At 34.5% G+C, this 13,354-nt stretch overlaps 1 protein-coding gene across 49 annotated transcripts in view; it reads left to right on the top strand.

Moving 5' to 3' along the window:
* Nucleotides 1-13,354, top strand: part of SIPA1L1 (signal induced proliferation associated 1 like 1) — a 399,857-nt gene that overhangs the window by 225,395 nt on the left and 161,108 nt on the right. The window lies entirely within an intron of this gene.

The raw sequence follows: 13,354 nt of genomic DNA, 5'->3' as shown, positions 1-13,354 counted from the left end.
AACTCCCTTTCATAATAGAAGAGTTATGTAAGTTTTATTTATTTTTGTCTAAATAAATAAACCAGATATTATATGGAATACTTTTTCATGGATAATCTTGAAATATCAGCTTGAAAGAGTGAGAGTTCTGCATTAACACCCAAAATGTATGCTTCATATATAAGATTTTCCTATATATTTTAGTAAACTGATTACTGTAGGAACTAAATGTGGAGGTGCGTGTATCTTAAATATCCTATTGTAATCTGCTGTTTGTTTCTTTATTTGTTCACAATATCTACCACTTCCTGTTCAGCCATCTTTGATCAAAATATTTTTTCCTTTTGGTAAAAATTAAATGGCAAATATTTGTGAATAAAAATCACATTGATCTCTTGAGGGGTTTTTTGCTCTGTTAGGAATGCCATTGGTCCAAGTGTGAGAAAAGTACTTCACAGTGACTTAAGCACTTGGAAGTTTATTTTCTCACTTAAAAAAAATTCACAGAAATCAGCACAGCCAGGTTGGTAACAGTTGTTCAGGGATGCCATCAGAACCTCTGGATCTCTCACTTTCCTTTCATTTTGTCTTTCCTCTTGCTAGCCTCATGGATGTAAGTTGTTTATAACTCTCCCAGACATCTTGTGCACACTCCAGGAGGAAGAAGGGGGAGGAAGATGATGGCAGGCAAAGGTCTTGCTATTTGTGTCAGTTCCTTTTATTGTGATAGCCAGAGTATGCCACGAAGTTGCCTGCTGCAGACTTCTGCTTACTTTTCATTGGCCAGAACTAGATTGAGTAATTACCCCTAGACCAATCACTAACTGAGGGGCATGAGAGTCCCTGATTGATTTACAGGATTTGTAATTTATCCCCTGGGGCAGGGCAGAAGATGCATGGGGTCCAAGAGGGCTCGACAGCTAGCTGAACGAATTTAGAGTCTATTGTTAGGGAAGATGGGCAAGGAATGGCTTTTGGGTACGTAATGGACAGTGTCCATCACACCTGCTAAAATGAGTCTAGTATGTGCTAGGTAAGTTTAGAAGTTCTTTGCATTTTGAATTCCTTTGCTTTTGATTTCCTGGAATAAATCATGGATATTTTTTAAAAATCTTATTTCGGATTTCTTATCTAGTCTTAGCCTATCATTTTCCTGGATAACTTAGATATTAGAACACCAGATAATATTGTGTTTATAGAGTATTCCTTAATATAAATATGTATGGTGAAAAAATGTATGTGGGATTCTAGTTAAAAAAGCTAAAATTGAAATTTGTTATCTATTTGAAGAATATGTACTTTTTAAGGTGTTCTTTTTACTAGCTATCTAGAAGATCAGTTTTGTTTTACTTTTGATAAATATACTTTGAAAGTAATTCATTTTCAAAATGCTTGGGCAGTAATCATCATATATGTACAAATTCATATTCTCCTTTTAAGCTCAACATTATATCATAATTTTCCCATGTAGTAGTATATATAATTTTCAAAACTTGCTTTGTTATTATTAGATAATGTAACTATATACTTACATAGTAATTTTCTCAAACATTTTCTGACTATGCATTAGGCTTACCTCTGTTTTGTGCTGCAATTTGCATCTGTATTCATGAAGTTTAGTTTTTAATGTTGTGGATTATTTTCTTAAGACAGAATCCCTAAGCTTAAAAGAATATGCATTTTAATGGTTTTTGATCCATTTAGCTGACTGTGTTCTAATAGTATTGTACTAATTCACAGTGCCTACTTGTAATGTATGAAAATAACGTGTTTTTCTGCATTTTCCCCAATATTGATTATTGTCAATAAAAATTTTTAAGCAAGTGAGAAATTGTTCTTTTTCCAGTTTTTCAGGCAAAGCATTTTCTAGTTGTATTTTTTTCTCATTTGAATTGGCTCTTCCTCTTTTGTCAACTTGTTACTTTTTTCTTGTAAGAAAATATTTTTTCACATTTTAAAATGATGTATTTTTGCTATAGAATATTTATTAGACGTAGTTGTCATGTCACAAAGAACTACTTTTAATATTTTTTCCTGAACAATTTGTGTAAGCTCCTTATGTAAGTAATTATATATTTTATTTGTAAAATATATACTTATTCATTTACCTCAGTCTATGAACTAGATAATGTATTAGACCCTGTGGATGATATCGCAGCTATCATAACCATGTCTTTGGGAAAATAATGGTGCTTTGATCTTTTTTTTCCCCCTAATATCTGTCACTTCATTGTCATGTTGAATTATACAATTTTCAATAATTAAAAATTTTTGTCATTTAAATTAAGTACCTTATCAAAAGTGAACTCATTCTTATTGAAATTTGTCCAGATTTTTATTAAATGCCTACTTTCTGTATGTTAAGTGATCTTAACACTTTTGTCCTTTTAATTATTTGGTGGAATGCTAACAGGTTTAATAATATTGCCTAATATTTTATTTGCATGTGTCAATAATGTATATGAAGTTATAATGCTTGGCAAGTAGTCAATTCTCAAATAAGATATTTCATTTTCTTTTTTCTAACATGTTAAGTGTTGAGATTGGTACTCTAACTCAGAATTGTTTGGATAACCTGCTACATTTTATTTCTTGTTTTGTTGTGTTTTGTCAGTGCATACGGAGCATATAATGTGTTGATGGCTTATGTCTTCAAATTAGAAAGAATTTACTAACTATTTCTGTATCTGCTGTCTTGGAGAGTATTTTATTAATAATATCTTGTTTCTTTAGTTTTTGTGGTCTTTTCTGATACTCTACTTTGTGTTTTTAATAGGAAATCATCTATATCCTTGACATGTTCATATTTCTCTGATAAAATTGTATTTATACATTCATTTCCAAATTTTTAAAACTATTCATTGGTGTGTGTGTGTATATATATATTCTAATCTCGAATTTGGTTTACTTGTGCTTCCCTTCTTTTTTTCTATTAATGTTACACCAGGAGATATGTATGTGTTATTATTTTTTCAAATCATGTTTTAGATGTAATTATTCTAGTTTGTTTATACTCTATTAAAATACTATTTGCATTATTTATATTTTCTTATATTTTTCTGAAATTTTGAGTTGAATTCCCAGTTTGTATTTAAAGTTATAAATTTACCTCAGTGTACAATTTTTGTTTAATCCAGTAGTTCAGAAACTTTGCTTTTCATTTTTCATGAATTCTAAATAATCTCTTCCTGTGTTTCTACATACTCTTACACAGTGTTATTTTGTTTTGTTTTACTGGACACTTTGAAACATTGCAATTTGATCCAAGAATATAGAGTTTTTAAATTTTTAAAATATTTTTTGGCGATTTATATATGTACAATTAATTGACTTAATGTTGATCCAGATTTTTAGGGTGTAGAGGTTAAGATAATTTTTACTTGTTCTACTAATTTCTTTGTCTGTTTTTTTCTTCCATTACTGTGTTTGTGTACTGGGCTGTTTGTGTGGTGCTCTGATCGGCTTGCTGCCTTACCTCCTTCTGGTCTTTGCACATATGTGCACTTCTCAGGTTATGTTTGCCTGACTCCATTTTAGAACTGGCGTTCTCAGCCCTTACCTCTCCCCTTTCCTGTTGTATTATTCTCTTTGGCACTTTGCAGCATGTCAAAATATAATCTTATTTGTTTATTGTTTGTCTCTTTCCCTAAAATGTAAACTCTAAGGAAGGTAGAGATTTTTGTCTCTTTCTCAGTGTTACATCCATAGTGCCAAGAATTCATACCTGATATTGAGTAGAAGTACTTGTCTAATGATGATTGAATGTGATTAGTTGCAGTTGATTTCTCTTTTTATGTATAAGTTTTTGCTTCAATATTATTCATTACTTGACAGAAAATGCCATATTTTAGGGTTGTTTTACAAAGTAACTTATTAATCTTTTAAACATGACATCTGATAATATTGCCTTTTCATTGTTTTAAATATAATTTTCTTAAATCTCTTAAAATTTTCTGTGCATTCTTTCAGTTTATGCATTTTGAAAACATGTTGGATTTTGTTTTTTGTTTTTATGCAAATTGAGATTATTTCAAAATTTTCTTTTTTCATATGTTAATGTTTTTTTAAAATCTGAAAACCTGTGTTATGGTTTTAAAACCTATGAATCCTTTAGAAGCCTAGTTAGTGCCTTTTGTCTTGTTAACCATGATCTGTTTCCTTTTATATCTTCATATGATTTGAAACATGATCTCTGAACTAAATCCCTTTCTCATGATTTGTGTCTATGTTTTGTAACCACATTCTTAATTCTGTTATCATTTTGCATATCTAAAAATGTAGAATCTTTTCATTCATTTCTTTAGTGAACTATTCTCCTCACACTTAGTGTCCTAGTTATATACTATTTTAAGTCTGAGTCAACTGTTATCCTTGTGAAGTCTTCCCTAATGCCTCTCAATACATCTTAGGTATTTGTGCTGTGTATTTTTACTGTACTTTGTGTATGCATCTAGTCATCTTATAGCAGTAACTATTCAATAAATATTAGATATCTCTATTCCTTTTTTACCTCTTCTTCTGTAGTGCTCTTTCCTTTTATAATTTATAAGGTAATTACACATTTTGCCCTCTGAACCCTGTACTCACTTTTCTATGGTTTAATGTAAAGGAATGATTTAATTTTTTAAATCATGGAGACCCACTTTTCTTCTAACAGGTGACTCCACTTGGTGAGAGAACACCATTCTTTGGTGTTGTCTTCCAATATTGTCCTTGGCATTTTCTTTTCTTTTTTTCACCCATAATCCCATCCAGTGTGATTGTTCACTTAATTCTAAGATGGCTATTAGTTACATTCATGGGTTTTTATTGGTACTTTTCCATATTTTAGCTCCCTATTTGCAAGTACTTTTTTTTTTTTCATTTCTTTTCATCTTCTTTTGCATTACATTTTCCATTTCTCTCTATGTGTAGGATACCTGGATTTTACATGATTATATTGGAAAAAATAAAAAATTATTGGTAACATTGTGGAGAAAAGGGCCCTCTCTTGGACATTGATTCTTTTCTCTTTGTTCATAAATCTTTTTGAGTTCTGTTTGCAAGGCAGTGGCCACTCTTTCATTTTCATTTCTAGCCTATCATCTTGCATTTACTTTATCTCTCTGACAGTGTCCCCTCATTTTGTTCCTCACATTTTGTCTTTATTTATGTTGTTTTCCTTTGCTGTGGAATCCAGTGTTTACTGTTTCCAATGACAATTTACATTTTTTTTTCTTTTTTTTTTTCAGTTCCCCAGAGATTGAAAGTTCTTTTTACCTACTTTTTTATTTTTTACTTATTTTGAAGTACTGGGGCCAGGCATTAAACCTGGAACCTCATATGTGGGAAGCTGGTGCTCAACCACTGAGCCACATCAGCTTCCCCAGTTGGTTTTCTCATTTGTGTGTTACTTGTTTTTCCGAGGTACCAGGCCAGGGATCAAACCCAGGACCTCGTGTGTGGGAAGCAGGCACTCAACTACTTGAGCTGCATCTGCTACCAGACAGTTTTGTTTTTGTTTTTGTTTTTTTAATTCTCATTTATTTGAGATTGGATATGTATTTCAGGGATAAAAATCTAATTTTTGACCCATGCAATCTTTTCAGTTGGATCAGGTTGTAATTTTTATTTTCTTATTCTTTTGTTAGGACTTGACGACCTAGTCTTAAAGGAGATTTTTTTCTGTAAATTATTCCTTCTGTTTTATAGAGATACTGTGAATTTAGTTTTGGGAAGGAGGTGGGTACAAATACCCACGTATGGTAATATTTATTTCTCCTTCAAATATTCTGGCATATCTTTGACTTTTTTGCTGATCTCTCATTATTTCTAACAAAAGTTATGGAGTGTATATTTTCTTGCATATTATTTCCAAACTAATTATGTTTCTTGGACAAACCACTTTATAGCAAATATTTATAAAGAAGAAAGGCCTTCCTTCTAAAAAATGAACTGTTCATTTTCCCATATTGCTACATTTTTTAGAGTAGAAAATAGTATGTCTATTTTTTTTACTTAATGTTATAGCTTAAATTTGTCATATTTACTAGCCAAGTCAATAAGGCAACAAAAGAATTGGTATATTGCAAGGATATGATTGTCTAGGAAAATTGAAAAGAATCATCCAAGTTCAGAAAAATTACTGGTTATGAAGAAAATGAAAATGAAAAAATCCATAGCTTTTTAGTACACCAGTAACTATATTCTAAACATGAATGAGCAAAGTCACAATAGCAAAATAGTATAATGTACCTTGTAAGAAATCTAACAAAATATATGCTAAGGCTTTTGGATTAAAAGATCTTAAAGAATATCTAAATAATTAGGGGCTATTTATGTTATTGATTGGGAAGATGCAATATTGCAAAGGATTTAAGTTCCACATGTTAATCTATAAATTTGATACAATTCAAAAACTAAATTACGAGAGTTTGTAGTAAAACTTGACGAACTGATCCAAAAGTTTATTGAAGAAATCGGATTAATGGGGGCAGAAATGCCTTTGGTTATAAGGATTTATTATAATGTTGTGGTATTTTAATTAGCTTGGTATTGGCACATGGGTATAGGTACAGAGCAGCAAAACAGGAGAGAAATTACAAAAAGAGATCTCCATGTGTATGGGAACTTTTTTTCCTGTTACATTTTATTTTATTTATTTATTTATTTTCCTTTATTAGAGAAATTATCAGTTTACAGAACAATCATGCATAAAATACAGCATTCCCATACACCACCCACCAACAACAACTTGCATTGGTGTAGAACATTTATTTCAATTGAGGATAGCATATTTTTATAATTGTACTATTAGTTAAAGTCCATGGTTTAACTTAGGGTTCACTGTTCGTATAGTTTAGTTCCATGGATTGTTTAAAAATTTTATTTTAATTCTGTTACTATATATACAACCTGACATTTCCCCATTTAATTATATTAAGATATATATTTCATTACTATTAATTGCATTACAATGCTGTGCTACCATCAACACCATATATTACCCAAACATTTCCACCATCCCAAATAGGAACTCTATGCATTTTAAGCCTCAGCCTCCCATTGACTATCTCCACTCTGTCCCCTGATAAGCAATATTCTAGATTCCGACTACGAGTTTGCTTATTCTAATTGTTTCAAATCAGTGAGACCATACAATATCTGTCCTTTTGTCTGGTGTATTTCACTCAACATGATTCTTCAAGGTTCATCCATGTTGTCTCATATATCAGGACTTCTTCCTTTTTACAATTGAATAATATCCCATTGTATGATTATGCCACATTTTATTTATCCATTCATTGGCTAATGGATATTTGGGTTGCTTCCATCTTTTGGCAGTTGTGAATAATACTGCTAAGAACATAGGTAAAAATTTCTATCTGAGTCCCTGCTTTCAATTCTTGGGGGTATATACCTAGTAGTGGGGTTGCCAGGTCATATGGTAGTTCTTAGATTTCTGAGGAACCACCAAACTGTCTTCCACAGCAGTTATATCATTTTATGTTCCCACAGCAATGAGTGAATGTGCCTGTTTCTCAACATCCTTGTAAGCACTTGTTATTTTCTCCTGTTGTTTTTTTTTTTTTTTAGCAGCAGCCATTCTAATTGATGTGAAATAGTATCTTATTTTGGTTTTGATTTGCATTTCCCTGATGGATATTCATGTTGAGCATCTTTTCATGTGCCTTGTAGTCATTTTATATCTTTGGAGAGACGTCTATTCAAGTCTTTTGCCCAGTTTTAAATTGGATTGTTTGTCTTTTTGTTAAGTTGAAGGAATTTTTATATATTCTGAATGTTAAACCTTTATCAGATATGTGGTTTCCAAATATTTTCTCCCATTGTTTAGGTTGTTTTAGTTTCATGATTAAGTCCTATGATGCACAAAAGTTTTAATTTTGATTGGTCCCATTTATCTATTTTTTTTCTATTGTTACTTAAGTTTTGGGTGTAAAGTCTAAGAACCCATTGTATAACACAAAGTCCTGAAGATTCTTTCCCATGTTTTCTTCAAGGAGTTTGATAGCTAGAGCTTTTATAGTAAGGTCTTAGATCCATTTTGAATTGATTTTTCTTTATGGTGTGAAGTAGGGGTTCTTCTTATTGCAAATGGAGATCCACTTTTCCTAGTACCATTTGGTAAAGAGACTGTTCTTTCCCAATTGAGTGGTCTTTGCCATCTTGTCAAAAATCAGTTGACCATAAATGTGGGGTTAGATTTCTGAGCTCACAATTCCATTCCATTGGTCTATATGTCTATCCTTGCACCAGTACCATGCTTTTTTGTTTTTTTTTTAAAGATTTATTTTATTTATTTCTCTCCCCTTCCCCCCCATTGTCTGCTCTTTGTGTCCATTTGCTGTGTATTCTTCTGTGTCCGTTTACTTTCTTGTCTGGCAGGACCAGGAAACTCCGTCGCTTTTTTGTTGTTGTTGTTGCATCATCTTGCTTCATCAGCTTTCCATGTGTGCAGTGCCACTCCTGGGTGAGCTGTGCCTTTGCCTTTTTTGTGTGGGGTGGTTCTCCTTGCGGGGCGCACTCCTTGTGTGTGGGGCTCCTCTATGCAGGGGCCATCCCTGCGTGGCATGGCACTCCTTGCGCACGGCAGCACTGCGCGTGAGCCAGCTCACCACACGGGTCAGGAGGCCCTGGGTATAGAACCATGAACTGTCCATATGGTAGGTGGATGCTCTATCAGTTGAGCCACAACTGCTTCCCCCATGTTGTTTTGATTACTGTAATTTTGTAATAAGTTATAAGATCGCTAAGTGTGAGTCCTCCATCTTTATTCTTCTTTTTCAGGAGGCTTTAGTTTATTCAGGGCCCCTTACTCTTCCATTTAAATTTGCTGATTAACTTTGCCATTTGTGTAAAATTTCTTTTAGCAATGTTTTGCCTTTTTCTGTGTACAAGTCTTCTACCTCTTTGATTAGATTTATTCCTAGATATTTCAGTCTTTTAGTTGCAATTGTGAATGGAATTCTTTTCTTGATTTTTTTTTCTGCTTGTTCGTTGCTTGTTGTAGCAGTTTGATATGGTTCATGAATTCCAAAAATAGATATTGGATTACATTTGTAAACTGGTCTGTACCTGGGCGTAATTAATTTATAATTAGGACTTTTGATTGGGCCACGTCAGTAGGGTGTTGAGTCCCTGCCCCTTGGTGGGTGCGGACTTACAGATAAAAGACATGGAAAAGGACAGAGTTCAAGTTTTTGGATGCTGGAGTCTTGAGCTGGAGCCCTAGGAAGTAAGCACACAGAGGAGCTGGGTTGTGAGGGAAGAGAGAAGGCCTCAGAAAGACAAACAAGCTGTTTGCCTAATAGTCTACAGCTGGCCTTGTGGAGATAACAGAGTAGCTGAACCCCAAGAGAGACAAGCCCTGGGAAGAGAGGAACCCAGGAAGCCTGAACCCAGCCCTGGGAAGAGAGGAACCCAGGAAGCCTGAACCCTTACAGATGTTGGCAGCCATCTTTCTCCAATATGTGGTAATACACTTTGGTGAGGGAGGTAACTTGTGCTTTATGGCCTGGTACCCGTAAGCTTCTACCCCAAATAAATAACCTTTATAAACACCAACCCATTTCTGGTATTTTGCATCTACACCCCTTTGGCTGACTAATATACTTGTGTATAGAAACATTATTGATTTTTGGGTTTTGATCTTATACCCTGCCACTTTGCTGAATTCCTTTATTAGCTCTAAGAGCTTTTTGTGGATTTTTCAAGATTTTCAGTATATAAGATCATATCATCTGCACATAGTTTCACTTCTTCCTTTCCACTTGGATGCCTTTTATTTCTTTTTCTTACCTACTTGATCTGGCAAGAACTTCCAGTACAGTGTTGAATAATAGTGGTGATAGCATCCTTGTCCTGTCCCTGATCTTGGAGAATTTTTAGTCTTTCATGATTAAGTAGGATGTTAGCTGTGGGCTTTTCATGTCCTTTATCATGTTGAGGAATTTTCCTTCTATTTCTTGTGTTCTAAGTGTCTTTTATCAAGGAAGGGAGTTATATTTTTCAAATGCATTTTCTGCACTGATTGAGATGATGTGTATTTTTTCCTTCTTTTAATATGGTATATTACATTCATTTAGTTTCTTATGAAGAACCTACCTTCCATACCAGGGATAAATCCCACATGATCATGGTGTATAATTCTTTTAATAAACTGTTGGATCTGGTTTACTAGTAATTTGTTGAGGACTGTATTAGTCAGCCAAAGGCATGCTGATACAAAGTACCAGAAATATGTTGGCTTCTTTAAAGGGTATTTATTTAGAGTATAAGCTTACTGTCACCAGGCCATAAAGAATAAGTAACTTCCCTCACCAAAGTCTGTTGCCATGTGTTGGAGCAAGATAGCTGCTAGTCTCTGTGAGGGTTCAGCCTTCCTCTTCCTCTTGAGGATTTGTGGTTCCAGCTTCTTTGGATCTCAGCTGTAGGCTGGCATAAGCCTGGTCCCTCTCCCTAGAGCTCATTTCTGTCCAGGCTCAGCTGCAGCTGTAGGCTGTCAGGCTCATCTCTCTTCCTGGGGCCTTTGTTTATGCATCTGTCTCTCTTCCTCTGTGTTCTTCTTCTCTGTGTATTTACTTCTCTGCCTTTGTTTGAGCATCTGTTTGTATATTTATAGAGTCCTCAAAGGCGGGAGGCAGGGGGGAACGGGACGACTCAAACCAATACACCCTAATGACGTGGTCAAATGAAAGCCCTAATCTTGATTTAATAAAGTAAAAGTGTAACCTCTGAATGTAATACAATCTAATATGCCCAGAGGAACAGACCAGTTGACAAACACAATCCAATACTTATTTTTGGAATTCATAAAGAATACCAAACTGCCACAAGGACTTTTACATCTATAAGAGATATTGGTCTGTAGTTTTCTTTCCTCATGGTATAATTTTCTGGCTTTGCTGTAAGGGTGAAGTCAGACTCAAATAATTAGTTAGGAAGTGTTCTCTCCTCTTTAAGTTTTTTGGAAGAGTTTGAGCAGAATTGGAGTTAAGTCTTCTTGGAATGTTTGGTAGAATTCCACTGTGAAGCCATCTGCTCCTGGGATTTTCTTTTTTGAGAGGGTTTTTGATTACTTATTAAATCTCTTTACTAGTGATTGGTTTGTTAAGATCTATTTCTACTTGAGCCAGTGTTGGTACTTTGTGTATTTCTAAAAATTTATCCATTTCATCTAGGTTATCTAATTTATTGTAGTATAGTTGTTCAGATTAATAGTAATCCTCTTATAGTCCTTTTAATTTCAGCAGCATTGATTGTAATGTCCCCCTTTTCATTTCTGGTTTTTGTTATTGGTGTCTTTATTTTTCTTTGTCAGTATATCTAAAGGTTTGTCAATTTTGTTGATGTTTACAAAGAATCAACTTAGGTTTTGTTGATTCTTTCTCTTTTTTGTTTTCTATTTCATTTATCTCCACTCTAATCTTTTTAAATTCCTTCCTTCTACTCATTTTGGATTTAGTTTGTTCTTCCTTTTCTAGTTCTTACACTTTGAGGCTAGGTCTCATTTGAGATCTTCTTTTTAAATGTATGCATTTAGAGCTGTAAAATCTATGTCAGCACAGCCTTTGCTGCTTTCCATAAGGTGTTTTTTTTTTTTTTTTTTTTTGAGGTACCAGGGCTTGAATCTGGCTGGGACCTTGTACATGGGAGGTCCACACTCAACCTTTGAGCTACATCTGCCCCCCTTCCTTTAAGTTTTGGTATGTTGTATTTTCATTATCATTTCCCTCAAGATATTTCTTAATTTTGCTTCTGATTTCCTCATTAGCCCATTAATTGTTTAAGACTATGTTAATTGCCACATACATGTGAATTTTCCCTTTTGTCTGTTTTTTATTTCTAGCTTCATTCCATTGTGAATGGAGAAGATACAATGTATGATTTCAGTAATTTTGAATTTATTGAGACTTGTTTTGTGACCCAGCATATAGTCTATCCTGGAGATACGTACACTTGAGAAAATTGTATATTCTCTTTCTTGGGTGCAGTAGTCTATGTATGCCTGTTAGGTGTATGTTCATTTAGTGTATCATTTAACTTTTGTACTTAGTACTGATCTTCTGACTAGATATTCTACCCATTATTGAAAGTGATATGAAGTCCAGATTGGAGATGAGAAGATTGAACTATAGGGTGGCGCTGGTTGCAGATAGATCCTAGGTTCTTCCCTAACTCTATATAAACAGAGGCTCTGGATACAGGGATAACTGGCCCAGCTGAGAGCAGGGTGAGGTACCATCCTGAAAAGTTTCCCGAATGCTGGCAGCTAGGCAAAAAATGGAACCATTCTTCTCTAGAGAAACTGAAGTATAGTCTAGAAATTCCTTAAAGTACTAAAGGGATGATTTAAACGGGAAAGGAATTTTTGGACATAATATTCAGTGGCTTACAGAACTACTGGGAAAGCTGTAGTATTGGGTTTGGAAAATGGGCAGGAACAGGCAGGTGAGGTGGCCAGGACAGCAAATTACACAAGTAAATCAGTGTGGTTGGGGCAGCACTGCACGCTGTGTTTTGTGTTGCCACCACCAATGCTTTCCTGGGGGTGCCACTGTTGTACATTGCCTCTATTGCTGCCAACAGCTTCCTTGAAAATAAATCCGCCTTCTTCTTGTTTTCTGCAGAAGCTGCTTCCCAGTTCACAGGCTTGCAAGTGTATCTCTTCTTGGCTGAGGGGCCAGTTTGTATTCCTGCTCTTTGTGTAAGAATGGTTGGGTTATGTGAAAATGTGGCATTTCATCACAGAAGACAGATTTGTTTTAAGAAATTCTCTGGCGATAGAATGAGAGTTCAGAGGCTCAAAAGAGGCTCCATAGTCATACTTTTTTTTCCCTATGTCCAGGTGCCTAAGTGAACCGACTTGATCCACACACAGTCCCCAGTACCGAAGTTTACTTTATAATTACAAGCCCTGCCCCCCATGCAGAGTTTCAGTCTACTGATTTTTATTTTTATTTCCCCACCCCCACCCCCACCCCAGTCTACTGATTTTTAGTGCTCATGCTTGGTTTTTTTAATAAAGCATTTGTCTTGAGATATATTCACATACCATACAGTTCATCCAAAGTATACAATCAATGGCTTTAATGTAATCAGAGTTGTGCATTCATCACCACAATCAATTTTAGAGCATTTTCATTATTCCAAAAAAGAAATACTTCCTACCCCTTAGCAGTCACCTCTCACTCCCTCTATCCTGCCCTGTTGTACATAACTGCTAATCTAATTATGTCTCTAAATTTATGTATATATTTTTTAAAAGACTTTTTTATTTACTTGATTTTTTCTATTTATCCCTGCCTTCCCTGCCACCCCCAGATGGTTCTCTTGTCTATCTGCTCATTGTTTGTTCCACTTCTCCAGGAGGAAC

Source organism: Dasypus novemcinctus, chromosome 3, assembly GCF_030445035.2.
Source record: "Dasypus novemcinctus isolate mDasNov1 chromosome 3, mDasNov1.1.hap2, whole genome shotgun sequence".
In the NCBI taxonomy this organism is placed as follows: Eukaryota; Metazoa; Chordata; class Mammalia; order Cingulata; family Dasypodidae; genus Dasypus; species Dasypus novemcinctus.
Note: the sequence above shows the minus strand (reverse complement) of the source record. Positions and strands in the feature narration are given on the sequence as shown.